At 44.7% G+C, this 11,845-nt stretch overlaps 1 long non-coding RNA gene across 1 annotated transcript; it reads right to left on the bottom strand.

The window, feature by feature from the left end:
- Positions 1-450: 450 nt before the first annotated feature.
- On the bottom strand, positions 451-2,319 carry LOC143757453 (uncharacterized). The gene is made up of 3 exons (XR_013210544.1): positions 2,203-2,319; positions 928-1,062; positions 451-585 (listed from the first exon to the last, which is right to left on the bottom strand). It is a non-coding gene; the product is annotated as an uncharacterized LOC143757453 (long non-coding RNA).
- Positions 2,320-11,845: the final 9,526 nt, after the last annotated feature.

Below are 11,845 nucleotides of genomic sequence, written 5' to 3'. Positions count from 1 at the left end.
TACAGCGCGCCTCCTTTTGTTTTATTTATTTTGTTTGTAAATAAACGAGAGTCCCAGTCACGCTGACCCCTGTCTTCTTCCTTCCACCCACACGCTGAACCTTACCACAATAACATTATAGCAGTGCAGCTTGCATCTTTATAAATACATTCATGGAACCATACAACTGAATAATTCATACTTATAAATCAGTGTATAATGGATTGAGCATGCGCATTGAAAAAGCAAATGCATGACTTATAAGGAATTATAAAAATAATATAACTATAGCTGTTCTTTCTTATAATGCAGTATAGGTCTTAAGGAGTCTTTCTAAATATATTTATAAAATAGTAATACTTATAAATAAGCATAAATGGAGCTATAAATCATTATAAGCATGGTCTTTATAAAAGTGTTACCTATTTTTTAATGCAGTGTGTTTTTGTTTTTTTAGATTATCACCTGTGTTCCAGGTGTTGTCACAGCTCGCCCATGGTAGTTGGGCACTGAAAGAGAAGAAGAGGTAGAAAAGCGCCCAGGCCAGAATGATAATGTACGAGATGCAGCTGTACAGAAGAATCAGTTGTCCTGCATAGCCAATACCTGAAAAAAGCAAACAGAAACACTGACTAAAAGAGAATGAAAATGGAATTAAGTGATTTATCAGCACTCATCAGAACCCAAGACAAATGCAAATGGGGAGGGACAAATATTAAATATATTACATATTTTACATATACAACCAAGGGGAAGCAGCCAGGGGGTTCATCCAGCCTTACAGCGGTTCAGTATAGCATATATGTAAAGCCAAATACAATTTTGCCTTGGCAAAATTTTAATTTTGCAAAATAAAAAGTTTGCATAAAGAAAAAAGAGTTTTAATCTTTGTAATTCTTTATAAAGAATTATCTATTCCTAAATAAACTTAGGTTTAAGGACTCTCACCTTCAGCCAGTGGACAGAGGCGATGCCAACATGTAATGCCCCCTACCCGTGTGTACTGTCCCATTGCGGTCTCTAGTAGGAACAGTGGCACCCCACAAGTAACCATAATCACCAGGTAGGGTATCAGGAACGCCCCTGAGAACACACCAGTACAATAATACATTATCTAACGGGGACATTAATTGCACTTTTTTATTATATATAATGTTCTCCAGGGTCCACCTATAATATTGGTAAAATTTTTACATAAAAAAAACAGCCATAATTTAGAAACAATTGGCCATGGTGATTCAATGTATATCACCCACTGCTATGGTTGAGTAACATTTTTTGCACATGAAATAAGTATTATGTTGTTATCGCAAACTGACCTTCTCCATCAGAAGTTTTTTTTAACAACGTGATTTTGCAGCATTGAGCATTGTAGCCAATGTTGAATTGGTTGAATTGAATACAATGGACAGTTTTATTCAGCGTGAGCTCACTCAAGAGTTTTTCACTCTTGTGAATGATCTCATCATAACCAACAGTGTAGTCAGACATGATGTAAATATGAGATTCATTGTGCAATGTAGACAGTTTCAATGATTATATGCAAATTTTGTAGACTAGAGAATACAGAGCTTGTGCCAAACTAAAGTGATTGACAGCTCCAGTGATTGTAAAGTAAGCATTCTTTGATCGTTTTCTATATATTATTTAATCACAATTTGAATTGGAGGGTTAGGTCAACTCACATCAAAAAGGTCCCTGGATCGAGTTCCAGCAGAGCCTTACTATAGTGCATGTTCTCTGTGTTGGTGTGGGTTCCCCTCACAATCTGAAGCCATGCAGTGTGAGTGTGTATGTCTGTGTTTCAGTCCTGTGATGGACTAGCTGTGGTGGAATAGATGGGCTACATGTGACCCTACATAGGACAAGCGGTTTGGAGAATCAAAATAATAGTTGATCACAATTAGGCTTTAGAATTAACATGGTTACTTACATGTTGCAGCATTTAGGTCACATCCGCCTTTCAGTAAAAGTGTATAAATAAATATGCTCTACTGACACGATCAGGCACTTTGTTGAAAATAAACAGCAACTTAACAGATAACAGAATCCTTTGGAAGGTATGAAGATGATGTTCTTCAACAACTAAGAACTGCACAACATTTGGAAAACTTAATTTCATACATTTTTATACAAAGTGACCCTGTCCCGTCACTAACATGTTACCAGTTACATTCAGCAATGTGCAGATATAATTAAATATGCATTTAGGCAGCATTATACCTCCTCCATTCCTGTAGCAGGGATAAGGAAACCTCCAGACGTTACCCAGTCCAACCACATTCCCTATTACAGCCAGAAGAAACTCTGCTTTGCTGCCCCAGTACCCTCTCTCCTCTATTTGTTCTTCTATTCTGTTCATTTCCTAACTCTGTTTTCACCAGTTCTGTCTGATCCCACAGTCCTGCTGTAATTCTACAGTTGTGGAGGATTATTTAAGAAACAAATAAGCCAGTGTGTGAGTCTAAAACTGGCAAATGCATCGTTTTATTATAATGGTTGGGTGAGCCTCAGGTAAAATAAAGTAGGCTAATACATTTCAAGAACATTTGAATATGTAAAACTTTCCATTTGTTCAGTCAGCAACTTCTACTAAGTTCAACTCAGTTACTTAGGTAAAGTTGGTTTTATATTTTGCACATTCGGACTTTCGCAGACTTTTCCTTTTCGCAACAATAAAAACTGCATTCTTGGTGTTTGAAAAGGTGTTTAGGAAATGAAAAAGAATGAACATGTACATGATCTGTAATTTGGTAACAATAACTAAAAGAGTTGAGAAAAGTTGGAAATACATTCACAGATTCAAACTTTCTGGATCAATAACTTAACACACACACACACTATAGTGTCACCAAATTCGTTTGGGGTTCAATGCTTAGCAGTAAAGTAAGGTTAGAGAAAGTATTACAGACCAATTTTAAACAACCTGTTCCACCATGTAAAATTATTGCCCTCTACATGCTGTAGTACAATGTCATGTGAACTCTTTACGTTTGACCATACCCTAATATTTTAAAGGTTTAGTGTACACATTGAAGGTATAAGGTGAAATATGTCATAATTAAAACCAACACACCAACACAGTTCTTGTTAATTTTAAGGCAAATAAACAAATATAAACAGTAGTAAAATTAAACGATTAACTATGTTCAGGAGATTACACGTGATTTTCAAGTGCTCTGGACTTGTAAATTTGGCAATAAATTCACAGACTCGAACTTCACCGATCAATAACTTGTGAGCTAAACATTGTTAGAACACAAATAACATTGTTTTAATAATGTTTAATAATTTTCCTCAAAACGACCTTTCCTTCGCAGTGGACAAAATACATTGATCTCTATACGAAAGCAGCTGTGAGAGATCCGAAGGGACCGTCTGCAAAGTGCAAACCCTGAAAAGTGTTACTAGCAAAATAGTCAATAACGTCCCGGGTTACGTATGTAACCCTAGTTCCCCGAAGGGACGGACGCTGCGTGAAATCGCAGTGGGAACGCCCTCAGCGTGACGCGTCTGAAGCATGAATGAAATCAGTCAATGTAGAGAATGAGCGTACGGCGAGTGACGTCATCGACCAGGAAGCTATAAATATCCCCTGAGTACACAATACGCCAGCTTAAAAGTTACTGAAGCAGCGACCCAAGGGGATGCCGAGAGTATGGTAGGACACGCAGCGTCCGTCCCTTCGGGGAACTAGGGTTACATACGTAACCCGGGACGTTCCCCTTCAGGGACTACCGCTGCGTGAAATCGCAGTGGGAACGCAATACCCACATCCCCATACGACCAAATCCCCGTCGTGTGTCATTAGGAGACACAAACCGACGAGAGAACCTGAGCCCCGGGAGTGGAGCTAAGATCGAGGGAATAAAATCTAACGAAAGTGTGCGGTGAGGACCAGCCTGCCGCATCACAAACGTCCTGAAGAGAAGCTCCTGAAAGAAGAGCTGTAGAAGCAGCCATACTCCGGGTGGAATGAGCCCTTACAGCCAAAGGTGAAGGCTGATGGGCCGAACCATAAGCAAGTGGGATGGCCTCGACCACCCACTTGCTCATCCTTTTTCTAAATGCAGGACACCCTTTCTTAGGTGACCCAAACAGACGAACAGTTGTTCCGATCTCCTCCACAGGGCAGCTCTGTGGACGTAAGCATCAAAACCCAAACTGGGAACAGCAAATTAATTTTCTCCTGGTCTGACGTCAGAAAAGGCGGAGGACAGAAAACCTGCAGAACTATAGGTCTAACTGAAACAGTTGGAACCTTAGGAACATAACCTGGTCTCGGAAAGAGAAAGGCCTTAACCAACCAGGAGAAAATTCCAGGCACGAGGGAGCCACCGAAAGTGCTTGAATATCTCCAATTCTTTTTAGAGATGAGATAGCGAGAAGAAGGATAGTCCTTAGAGTAAGAAACTTTTCCGAAACTTCCTCGATGGGCTCGAAAGGAGCAAGGGAGAGACCTTCTAAGATGATGGCCAGATCCCAAGCTGGTACCCTCGTGCGAACTGCAGACCTCAGCCTCAAGGTGACACGAAGGAAGTGAGACATAAGTGGGTGTTTCCCGAGGGAACCTCCACTTGAAGGGGTGTGGTAAGCAGCTAAGGCCGCCACATACACCTTCAGTGTGGAGTAGGATAACCCTGTGGAGAGACGGTGCTGCAGGAAATCCAGGACTGTACCAACCGGGCAGTTAACTGGGTCCTGCTGGCGCTCTCCACACCAAGAGGTGAAAAGTTTCCACCTCGCGGCATATAACTTCCTCGTGGAGGGAGCTCTGGATCGGAGGATGGTCTCAACGACCTCAGCCGAGAGACCAGAATCTATGAGCTGGGCCCCCTCAGAGGCCAAGCCCACAGCCTCCATAGCTCTAGACGGGGGTGAAGGATCGACCCACTCGCCTGAGAGAGCAGATCTCTCCTGATCGGTATCTCTAGGGGAGAGCCGTTGAGGAGAGACACTAGGTCCGCAAACCATACCCGGGCCGACCAGAACGGGGCTATTAGCAGGAGACTGAGCCCGTCCCGGCGAACCCTCTCCAGAACTCCTGGGAGCAGAGCGATCGGGGGAAAAGCGTACAAGCGTGACCTCGGCCACGGATGTACCATCGCATCCAACCCCAGCGGGGCTGGATGGCTGAGAGAGAACCACAGCGGGCATTGTGATGTTTCTCGAGAAGCAAATAGGTCTACCTCGGCAAGACCGAAATGTTTCCATAGGAGTTCCACCACCTCGGGGTGAAGACTCCATTCCCCGGGCCTCGGCCCCTGTCTTGACAGGATGTCTGCCCCCTGATTTAAATACCCCGGGAGATAAAAGCTCTCAGAGAAAGAATTTTCCCCTGGGACCATAGAAGGATCTGACGTGCCAGTTTGTAAAGCGGGCGAGAACGCAAACCCCCCTGATGGTTGATATAAGAAACCAACGATGTGTTGTCTGTCTGGACAAGAACATGGTGGCCCCTTAGGTCTGGGAGGAAGTGTTTCAGAGCCTGAAACACCGCCAACATCTCTAGGCAGTTTAAGTGCCACAGACGATGATGGTCCTCCCACAGACCCTGAGCCGGGCGACCATCCATGATCGCCCCCCAACCCGTGAGAGAGGCATCTGTCATTAGCATAACGCGACGACAAGGAGCTCCTAACACAGGGCCTTGGGACAGAAACCAAGGATCTTTCCACGATATCAGGGCGTGATGACACCGTCGCAAACTCACGATCATGCGAAGCTGATTTCCCCTCGGGGAGAATCCCTTGGTCCTGAGCCACCACTGTAACAGTCTCATGTGCAAGAGGCCAAGAGGTATCACGTTGGACGCAGCTGCCATGAGACCTAGCAGTCTCTGGAACTGTTTTACAGTGGATGACTGGCCTAGCTTGACCTGATCTACTGCAGCAAGAATCAAAGCAATACGAGCAGGTGACAATCGTGCCTGCATCGTCGTTGAATCCCACACTACACCTAGAAAAGTGGTTCTCTGTAATGGAGAAAGAACACTCTTTTTGGCGTTGAGCCTCAGCCCCAGTCACTTGATATGAGCAAGAACGACATCTCGGTGCCGAACCGCCTGTTGTTCCGATTGACCTAGAATCAAGCAATCGTCTATATAGTACAGAAAGCGGATGCCCTGTAACCTCAGTGGGGCTATAGCAGCATCCGTACACTTCGTGAATGTTCGGGGTGACAGTGCTAGGCCGAACGGAAGAACCCGATATTGGTACGCTTCGCCCCCGAAAGCGAACCTCAGGAACTTCCTGTGTTGAGGGAGGATAGATACATGGAAGTAAACGTCCTTTAGATCTATCATGACAAACCAGTCCTCGGATCTGATTTGAACATCCCCAGTGACAGACACAGCGCCCTGTAACGTACTGGCAGGGAACAGCTGGTCTGGGCACTCCACAACCCTCCTCGGAGGGGGCGAGCGTCCCTCGGGAAATCGCTCGCCGAGTCTCTCTACGCCCTGTGAAGGCAGGGTTAGTAGAGCAGACCCCTGAGGGCATCGGAAAAGACAGGGCACCGTGTTCTTGTGCAGTGAACTCAGGTCTTTCACGATAGGGACCACCCTCAGAACCCTGACGTTCAGCACGTCAGGATTTTTTTTTCTTTTTTCGATGAAGTAGTATCCTAACTCCCTGCTGGGTGGGGGACCCATTCCGCCAGGAACTCTACTAAGGGAACCAGCCTCTCGAGGCTGGCCTCCGGATGAACATCCCGAGTGACAGACACAGCGCCCTGTAACATACTGGCAGGAAACAGCTGGTCTGAGCACTCCACAACCCTCCTTGGAGGGGGTGAGCGTCCCTCGGGAAATCGCTCGCCGAGTCTCTCTACGCCCTGTATAGGCAGGGTTAGTAGAACAGACCCCTGAGGGCATCGAGAAAGACAGGGCACCGTGTTTTTGTGCGGTGAACTCAAGTTTTTCCCGATGGGGACCACCCTCAGAGTCCTGACGTTCAGCCCGTCAGGACCTTTTCGACGCGGCCTTTCTGGCGACAATGACTGTCCTCAGATCAGTCCTGCCCCGAGAAGGCCGCGCCGGAGAGCGCCCCGCCTCGTCCCTCCAGTTTCTCTGCAGGGGGGCACGAGACGTGACACTCCGCTTCTGCTGTGCTCTTTTGGAAGACGAACTCGACGAAAGACTTTGCTCTGGTTGAACATTCTGCGTGACAGACACAGTGCCCTGTAACGGCGCACCGGCAGGGAACGACTGGTCTGAACACACTAGAACCCTCCTTAGAGGCGGCGAGCGTCCCTCGGGAAAGCACTCGCCAGACCCTTCTACGCCCTGTTTCGGCAGGGTTAGTAGGACGGGCCCCTGAGGGCGCCGGGAGAGACAGGGCACCCTTAAGGGAGGTGAACGCAAGTCTCTCTCGGCGGGGACCCCCCTCAGATTTCCTTTGAGCAGGTCGGCCTGAAAAGCCTGCATAAAAGTCATCGTATGCAAACATGCAGCCGCCTGCCGAGCCACCGAGTAAGCCTTCCCCACCAGCACAGAGGTATATATATTTATTTATTTATTTATTTTTTGGTGGAAGAGCCGGTGCTTTAAGTGAAGACGATGAAGCAGGAGAGAGATAGCTCGCGAGCGTCTCCTCCGCCTACAGTATCGTCACATAACCAGCAGATTTAGCACTAAAAATGTTACCATAAGCATTGGACTGATTTGTGTAAATTCTGCTTGAAACCGGTCTAACCCAGGTCTTTGAAACCTCAGCATGAAGATCTGGGAAGAACGGTAAGCACCGGCTAGAAGGTTGAGGTCGTGCAGACAGAAATCTATCATCTAGATTGCTTTTAATTCTAGAAACCTGTCTATCAGCTGGCCACTCGATACTGTTATTTATTTTTTTTTTTTAGCTTTTCAACAGCCCGAGATAATACATCCATCAAACCTTCTTCATTTGCAGTATAATGTGATAAACTAGTTTTCTCTGATGCAAAACTTTCGACATCCAGCTCCTCAGAACTGGAAAATCTCAATTCAACATCATCATGTGCCTCCAACCGGGCAGAAGTAACCGCCGCAGCGCGTGCTTCCAGAGCCGGGTGAGAGGCACTAGATCTCGTCGGAGATAGCTGAGATAGGGCGGAGCCCGTCTCAACGTCGCCAGCGAGATCCATCTGCGAGCCCCAAGACAAGCGCCGCCGCTCTGCCTCAACAGAAGCGGGACCCGAGCCTCGGGGAACTCGCAGCAAATCACTCTCCTCGAAGAGCGATCGCCGCGAGCGCAGAGTTCTCAAGGGAAAACGCTCGCAATGCTGACAATCGACTCCCTCGAGAGCCGACTGGGCATTGCTGCACTCCCAAACAAGCCACACTTAGCTCGTGTGAATCCCCACCCGTGATGTACCGAGTACAGGGGGGAACACACTTCTTATACTGCTCGCTCATATTGGTTTTTTTATATAAAATATATATAGTGAAAACTCCTGACAAAACAGACAAACACAATCGACAGATTCAGACACACACAGAGCTGCTGAAGTAACTAAAGCTGGCGTATTGTGTACTCAGGGGATATTTATAGCTTCCTGGTCGATGACGTCACTCGCCGTACGCTCATTCTCTCCATTGACTGATTTCATTCATGCTTCAGACGCGTCACGCTGAGGGCGTTCCCACTGCGATTTCACGCAGCGGTAGTCCCTGAAGGGGAACTTCACTGTCACACACTATAGTGTCACCAAATTCAGTTTACACACCACTGCTGTCCTGACTACAACACTTATTTTGGTATAAAGTCTTTTTGCATATTTTTTTATGATATTTATTTATGGTAAATATTCAATAACTTCACTGTAACACACTGCATTGTCATACACTGTAATACACTGCATTGTCAGTTCAGACAACACTTATTTTGGAAAAAAAATATTTTTAATTGTATATACTGTACAATTGTAAATGTATCATTTTGATGATTTTTATTATGAAAAATATTCAATAACTGTTATACACTGTATTGTTGCCAAATTCAGTTCACACATCACTGCTGTCCTGATGTTATACTACAACACTTTTATTATGAAAAATAACTTCTTCAGCCATGTCTCTTCTTAGATTTTGAAGAGATTGCTTTGATGAGTCAATCTCAAAAATCTGTGGAATGTTTGGAAATTCAATCACCGTCATCTTGGCCATCTGTATGGATGGCATAAGAACATGTATTGTGTCTGATACAGTAAAAATACAGTATGTGTTATCACATCTATCCTAATGTAAATATGTTTCATAGAATTTACCTGCATCACAAAGACCCCACAACTGGTACCATCTTTTTGGAAGGTGTGGGTTATCTTTCCAGGCTGCTACTTGATGTTAACCCAGTCCTCCTTTCCAAGTCTATCCCGTTGCATCTTGAAATACTCTCTAAAAAGAAAAATTATAGTGATTTTTTATTTGCATTTCCATTTTGAATAACTTTCCCAATAGTTTCCATAATCCATATTACCTGTGAAGTATTGCTATCTTCGTATAATATATATATATATATATATATATATATATATATATATATATATATATATTATACGAAGATAGCAATACTTCACAGGTAATATATATATATATATATATATATATATATATATATATATATATATATATATGTGAGGAGACAGAAGATTGTCTTTAGCTCGACTTTATTTCAACATGTCGTAACCTAACATGTGAATCTGCCTTGTTTACTTTCTGTCCATACGTACGTATACGTAGATACGTATGCCCAATCACATACCGTAACAGGTTTACGTGGCATCTCCATCTTTTAGTCTGGGGTCTCATACAGTATTAAACAAAACAACTGTTTCTAAGAAACATACTCTGAAATTACTTTTTGTATGACAACACAATATTTTCCGTATTCTTCCTTTTAAGAAACCTATGTATCAAATAAGCATTATTTCTCTTATTCTATTTATCAATATTTTTTTTTCAAACTTACTGTTTAAGTAGACATTAACAGTAATACATGAACAAGCAAATATAAACAAACAAATATTCCGCTCAGACCTTTCTCTTTTTCCTTTAACCTTATTGGTCTGTAATCATTTGTAAACATTACTAGTTAACTCTTTTCTTCTGACTAGTGTGTCAGCTTGACAGCAGGTTTCACAGCACGTCCAGAGCGTGTTCTCAAAACTCTGGGTGACGATGTTATGCTACCAGTCTCAGAATCAGTTTGGGTTGGACGGGTGACGGATGCCATGTTACCCGGTGGGGTGGAGACTTCTGGTGACTGTGTCGGAGTGTCGTTCCTTTCTTGGTTGATGATCTGCAGATGCCTCCTGTTTCGTCTGGTGGTGTCTCCTTGTGGCGTTTGCAACACAAACGAACGTGGAGTGGAACACGAAGCCTGTATCACCCCGGTCCCTCTCCATGTCTTCTCTGAGTCTGTTTTCAGTCGCACTCTGTCGCCGACACCTAAGGCAGAAAGCGGCTTTGCAGTGTATCTCCTGTTGTAGGTATATTCGTAGGCCTGCTTAGCTTTGGCATCTGTCTGCCTGACTGTCGACAGATTGGGCCACGCTGGTCTCAACTGATGGTGGAGCTTGGGGACTGTGGTTCGCAGTCTTCATCCCATAAGGAGTCTGGCTGGGATTTCTTTTGTCGGCTCCGTGGCTGTGTCCCTGTAGATCAGGAGAGCTAGCTGGGGGTCTTGTTGCTTAAGGATGCTTTAAGCGGTCCTGACAGCTCGCTCCGCCATCCCATTAGCTTGGGAATAGTATGGGCTCGATTTAGTATGCTGGATTTCATACTTGGATGTAAAGACCTGGAACCGCTGTGAGGTAAACTGCGGGCCGTTATCCGTAATCAGCTCTTCAGGTATCCCGAACCGTGTGAATATGCTCATCAGCTTACTTATAACTGCTTCACTTGTGGTCTGGGTGAGACTCAATACTTCAAGCCATCTTGAATAATAGTCAATAACAACCAGGAAGTGCTTTCCTTTAAACTCACAAAGATCTGCAGCTAGTTTTTGCCAAGGGAGCTCCGGCAAAGACGTTGTGATGAGTGGTTCCCGGCTTTGGCTTGGTTTGTGCTCATTACATGAGGAGACTTTCTCCTTTACCGCATGGCTAATCTTTGGCCACCAGATGGCATCTTTGTACCTCTCCCTGGATTTGTTTAAGCCTTGATGCCCGTGATGGATCCTCTCCAGCATCTCAGTTCTCATTGTTTGTGGGATAACTATTCGGTTTCCCTTCTTTACCAGTCCATTATGCTCACTAAGACTGTTTCTCTCCACAAAATAGTATAAAGCTGGTCTGACGACATCCCTTTTATATCGCGACCAGCCAGACTTAATGTCTGTCTCTACCTTTATGCGCTCCAGCACTGTTTTAGGCCTTTCCAGCTCTTCGATGGCGTCCACGTATGCCTGGATGTTTTGTGTCGTCCACTTTTGACTCCGGGGGCCTCGACAGCACGTCAGGTACTATCAGGTTCTTACCTGGGATGTACTCAGCGACAGGGTTGAACTTCATTAGGCGGATCAGAAGTCGTTGACACCTGAGTGGAGTTTTGTCTAGGTCTCTGTGGTTGATGAGTGTCACCAGTGGTTTATGGTCGGTAAGTAATTTGTAGCTTTCCAGACCAAACAGATATAGATAGAACTTTTCTGAAGCCCATACACTAGCAAGACACTCCTTTTCTATCTGTGCGTACTTTTTTTCCGCTTCATTTAGTGTACGAGAGCAGTAGGCTACTGGATTGAGTGTGCCTCCATGATTTTGCAGCAGTACTCCTCCTAATCCATAACTGGATGCGTCAGCGCCTACTACAGTGGGCAGTTTTGGATCAAAGTACTGAAGAACAGGTGCAGAGAATATCAGTGTCTTTACCTTCTTGAAGGCTGCTTCTTGC

The sequence above is a fragment of the Siphateles boraxobius genome, unplaced genomic scaffold, assembly GCF_051911475.1.
Source record: "Siphateles boraxobius isolate OS27281-9 unplaced genomic scaffold, OSU_SipBor_1 30, whole genome shotgun sequence".
Taxonomy (NCBI): domain Eukaryota; kingdom Metazoa; phylum Chordata; class Actinopteri; order Cypriniformes; family Leuciscidae; genus Siphateles; species Siphateles boraxobius.
Note: the sequence above shows the minus strand (reverse complement) of the source record. Positions and strands in the feature narration are given on the sequence as shown.